The 5,444-nt window shown below is 38.1% G+C and overlaps 1 long non-coding RNA gene across 6 annotated transcripts; it reads left to right on the top strand.

The window, feature by feature from the left end:
* The first annotated feature begins 259 nt into the window (after window positions 1-259).
* On the top strand, window positions 260-4,070 carry LOC113276076. Of its 6 annotated transcripts, none has more exons than XR_003323918.1 (6): window positions 273-398; window positions 502-753; window positions 871-942; window positions 1,244-1,332; window positions 2,327-2,556; window positions 3,702-4,070. It is a non-coding gene; the product is annotated as an uncharacterized LOC113276076 (long non-coding RNA). The 6 variants fall into 6 exon arrangements; XR_003323921.1 differs by lacking the exon at window positions 3,702-4,070 and adding an exon at window positions 2,195-2,207 and having other exon boundaries at window positions 2,327-2,700; XR_003323920.1 differs by lacking the exon at window positions 3,702-4,070 and adding an exon at window positions 2,186-2,207 and having other exon boundaries at window positions 2,327-2,700.
* The last annotated feature ends 1,374 nt before the right edge of the window (window positions 4,071-5,444 follow it).

Raw genomic sequence — 5,444 nt, 5'->3', positions numbered from 1 at the left:
TGAGGGAGGGTATTAGGAGAGTTATATTTATGGGCTCGAGACTCTTGAATTGAGACCCATCTTCACAGTCTCAGTTTGAGACCCAAGACCAGACTCTCAGTTCACAGTTATCACCACTGTTATGGACAGTCCAATGATTCCACTGTGATGGACAGTCCAATGATTCCACTGTGATGGACAGTCCAATGATTCAACTGTTATGGACAGTCCATTGTAGGGTCGAACTCTAGGGTTGTATATCTTGTATAAGAGGCAGATTGAATGAATGAATGGGATACGAAAACTATTTTGATATATGTGTTTTACAAAATCTAACAAACGATTTTGACTACACAAACAACGATTACTTCTTCACGGTTTCAGGGTGTGTTCTTCCGGACTTATCAGCTCCGTTAAAGGTGAGTTCTTCTTTTCGTTAGAACTAATAGGTCTTCATTTTAACTCCTGTATTCATAGCTATGTGAATTGATGAAACTTCATTTATTTGTTTTTCTGGATTAGGGTTTTCATAAAATTTAGGGTGGTGTTGGGGTGTTGTGAGTTTGAACCTTATTTAGGTCAATATTAAAATCAAAAAGAGATATAGACTGCAAATTATGCATACGGAGTGTCTACTGATGCACATGTCAATGTGGTCGTGTCAGATTCGTGATTGATTGGTTGAGATTATTGGTACTTTGAGATTTGGGGGTTTTCAAAAGCTGCTTAATAGAAAGCATCAATCGAAAAACTCATCATACCCACAGCTCGGAGGTAATTTTACAAGGCTACATATAGGAAACTAAAAGTTCCTTTCAATGCCAATGTTCATCAATATCATCAGAGCCTAGATGTTTTAATTTGGTGAATCAAATTTGTTTTTTGGAACAGGTGGGTGACATGAGAACTCTCTTCTGATCTTACTAGCTGGAAAGTATCTCTGCACACATCGCACACTTCTTCGTAAGAGTTGTTGATTTTCCTTCTCAATCCACTGCTGATTTGTTCAGAAATTGAGTCTAATCTCAAATATTGTCTTCTTGAAAACTGAAAAAATTTCTCGGTTCACTATTAATGAGTACATATATCTTATTAAGTTTTTAATTTTACTATTGGAACTATAGCAGTGTCGTCACTATGTTCAACGAAGGTTTGCCTCATTGCAGGGGTGACCTTACCTTGTCTATAGTTGTATGTCATATCTTTGTTTTTAGTGTGCTTGTGATTGACTAAGTTTTCGTACCAATCTATGTTTTCATTGTAGGTTCCAGTTTAGTCATCACTAGTTCCAATAAAGGATTGCCTTATTGTAGGGGTGAGCTTACCTTGTCTATAGTTGCAGTTGATTATCAGGTACTGTCTCTAGCTCCGACAAATTCAGCTGAACATTTTGTTTTTATTCAGTTAATATTCTCAAAGGCACACTAAGCCTTGGATAACCCATTGTTCTCTTATGATTACAGGGAGGTTACAGTAGTAACCTTCAGAATTTAACAACCATTACTTTCACATATTATGGATCTTCATACGGATAGTTTGTACGTCATATCTTTGTTTTCGTGTGCTTGTAACTAACTGAGTTTTCTTTCCCAGTTGATGCAATATTGGTCGTTATAGGTTCCAGTTTCACATACCTTTAGGTGAATTTCGCTGTGTTGTGACTATAACTATAGCTTAAATGTTTTAAGTTGTACTTTAAATGTGCATTTAGTAGGCTCATGTTCAATGCAACGTTTGCTTGCATGGAGTAGAGATTTATGTTATATTTCAATGACTAAATAGTAATGGATCTGTGGCACAATGGTATCATGTCTTACTCCATGTCCGAAGCTTGTGCCTTTGGTTCAGTCAGGTTCACTACCTCTTGTTTGGAACTAACAGAACTAATAGAATTTGTTATTAATCTGTCATAAGGGCTCTGAGAAACAACACTATTAACTCTTGACTTTTATTTTAAGCGAATGCATATTTTAGATTTTGATACTGGTTAGTTAATCGAAGTTGAAGTAGCAATTTTTTTTTGAGATTTTTGGGTTGATATTATGTTTGTTTTTTATTTTTTGTGTTACTATGATAAAGATTAGATATACATTATTGCAAGGCCCTATAGTTATTGAGGTTTCTAATGCAGATATATAAGTTGTTGATGTATCTATTTGTTTTCCTTTCTGCTATTGAATGGAACTAACCTTATGTGCAAGCTAAGGCTATTTAGCAAAACAAACACAGTAAGTTTCTATTGCCGATACTATCACTATCATAGTAACATTACAATGTCAAAATATCCTTTAAATCTGACCTTGGAATTCCATTTCAGTTTAATATAACCTTCTTCCACATTCTCCAGGGCCCAAGTTTATCTGGCTCAAGTCATATACTGTGCGTGTCTGAGCCAAACGGGAAACTTTTGAGTTTGGCGTTGGCGCTTCGAGCAAAATGGAATTCCTCTGGTTCTAGAATGTTTATCTAACGCTGTCGGAAATACTGTGAATAATGCACTGGGAGCCGTGTATTATCTTTGTAACTATGTGAATAAGTAAGAGATCTTAAGCCTGAAGTCGCTGGGGGTAAAGCATGGTACTCGACTTACTCTTGTGTTTTTGAGATAATGGCCTGGCATCGTAATCCTGTCTTCCAATATTTTGTAATCTTCTTTTCCCACGTTTTATTAGCTGCACATAAACGTCAATCATTTGATTTTTGATCTTTGATCCACTTAGGTTAACCCCTATGTTCTTCTAATCTAGCAGCCAGATTGGCCATCCACGTCAGCTAGGGCAACCTCCTAAGTCCTGTGGTATTGCTGATCTAGCATCTAGATTAGCAGTCCACGTCATCCGGGACCACTGTCCAACGCTTTAAATTTCAGCCGTCAGATCAAATTTTGTGATATTTGTGATCCGTGTGATTTTTGTGAGCGCTGAACCATTCAACGTTGGCACCACTTTTTGAGTAAAAAAAGATTCAGCGCTTTAAATTTCAGCCATCAGATCAAATTTTATGATTTTTGTGATCCGTGTGATTTTTGTGAGCGCTGAACCATTCAGCGTTGGGACCACTTTTTGACCGCTGAATCATTAAGCGTTTCAATCTCGCTGCTAGTTGAACTGCGAGCACTTGCTAGGAGAGAGAAGTAGACAGAAGTAGTGTTAACTTTTTTCCCACACTTTTTTTTTGATTTGCAACACTTTTTAGCCAATCTAGCAGCTCAATCTAGCCCATAGGGGTTAGCCTTATGACTAAATCTGAATCTGTACAAGTGTGGTGGTGGTGTATGGTATAACCCACCATAATTTTTTCTTGCACCATAGTCTTGCTCTCTATCAAATGTCAGTGTAGTGCTACTTGTCTAGTTAAAGGATGGAGTTTTATCTGTGATTGTATATTTTCCAGTAGTAATTGCTTTTTATCAAAGGGTAGTCCAGTTCTACTATTATTGGAATGTTGTGTTTTGTTGACTTGATCATATGCCGGAAATTATCAATAAGAGGATTGTCATCCTGACACATGTTTGATGTCAATTTTTTTTGTAACCCAAACAATACGTGGTTTTTAATATATAAGAGGAACATTATTTTGGCTTCCAAGTAACACTTATTGATTCCTATTGATATATTTATTTGATAGTAGCAACTCATGATTTCTATTCTTCTTTTCCTCACCACCGCAACCCTATATTTCTAATATCTTCATCATTCACAGCAGTGCCTAATTGTGTGCAGTTGAGTAGGCACGTGTTTTGCGGTAAAGCGGCAGACTAGCAGGTGAACATTGAAGAGGGAGAGGTTGAGTTCAAGTAAGTCAAAGCGGCTGGCCCACTGTTCACTGTTTTGAAGCTGTTCCTTTGTCTTCTGAAGCTTTTTGAACCACAAGGTATCTTGCTCTTTTGAGTAACAAGAATTTCTGAATTAATGTTGGACGGAGTTGTGTTAGAGAAGTTAAGAAATTCTTGCTATCTATCATCTATGTTTGTACTTTGAGGGTCATCATATTCGTCCTCCTCCACCTGATTTAGGTCTAAAGAGCATACCCAGTGGTGTTTTTTTTTTTGTTTTTGGAAAGTCCAATAAAGAAAAACAAAGTTTGTGATAGCTGTGGAAAATTTGCAAGGGTGGAGACCCAGTGGTGTGTTAAAACTAGGTGAATAAACCTTCTCCTCATGATTTTTTGATTGATTGTTGGATGTTGATCCCCTATTTTGGACTACCATAAGATGCAGATAAACTTTGGTTCAGAAACAGTTTGGGGAAGGTAGGATTGACAGGCTGGGACAACGAGATTTTTCAGTTTTTTTAATGGCTTTTCCTGTGAGAACGGTTGGTGAGCAGGTCTTTTTAGGTGGATAACTTGGTTTGCGTTATCAAAGAATCTAGCTGGTGAAGGAGTGGGGATGAAGGGGAAAGATTGGTTTAGTGTGTCTTGAAGACCACTCGGAAAGAAAACCCAACAGATGGGAATACAGGTGTTGCTGAATGAGTAGAGACGTATTGAAAGACAAAGATGAGACCCTGTCCATAGGAGACTGTGTCCATACATCATCGAAAAACATCCCTAGGGAAGCAAGTGGGCAGACAAATGAAGATGTGAAGGAGAATTAAAGGGGAAGGGGAAGATAACAGGAATAGAGTCAAGGGCATGAGATTAGGCTAGGTTTTCTTTCTCGAGAACAGAAATTGGGGGGGGGGGGGGGGGGGGGGGAAATAAAGGTTTGTTTTCGTGGTAGGCAGTGCACCTAGTTCTGGAGCTCTCGGAAGGAGGGAAATGTAGGTGTTGGACATGAATACATTAGGTGTTCAAAGGTGCAAACAGATTGCGTGGGAGTGCAAGCGGATTGCAAGACTTCTTTCTGTGACACTCCTTTTACACCCTTCATTACCTTCTAGCGGGACCTCCGGTTTTCTCAAGACTGTTAATGGGGTGCCAGGTTTAGTGGATGTAATGTACCAAGCAAGCCAAGGTAAAAACTGTTTTGTCCTATATGAAAATTTGTTTTGTTTTATTATAGTTTTGGTATACTTCCACTTAATTTGGTACCCCTATTAGCAATGTTGCGTTTTCTCTCTTCGGTTGTCCCTAGGCATCCTTCCAGCGGTAGGTCGGTATTTTAAAGCCATTAAACTGCAATTGTTTTTTTTCTCCGGAACGTTACTTATTTAAAGGTCAATATTTTAAAGGACAAAGACGAAACGCTTTCACCATTTAACTATATCCATGGACGTGGCCTAAAAAGAACTTCAATCTAGCTGTTCTCCCACCGCAATTCTAACTCGATTGATGCAGGCGTATACGCATTACCATTTCATATACAAACGGTGTGTCGTGAGCATCGGAAATGTTGATTTATATGAGACGAGTGGTGATATTAATTGCTAACAGAGTACAAACTTTCACTTAGGATTTGCCACGAATCTTAATAAAATATAAATTCATTATAACGTGTCTCACTTGCGTCCCAAATGACACCT

This window comes from Papaver somniferum, chromosome 4, assembly GCF_003573695.1.
Source record: "Papaver somniferum cultivar HN1 chromosome 4, ASM357369v1, whole genome shotgun sequence".
In the NCBI taxonomy this organism is placed as follows: domain Eukaryota; kingdom Viridiplantae; phylum Streptophyta; class Magnoliopsida; order Ranunculales; family Papaveraceae; genus Papaver; species Papaver somniferum.
The sequence above is the reverse complement of the archived record's forward strand: the minus strand, read 5'-3'. Positions and strand labels throughout refer to the sequence as shown.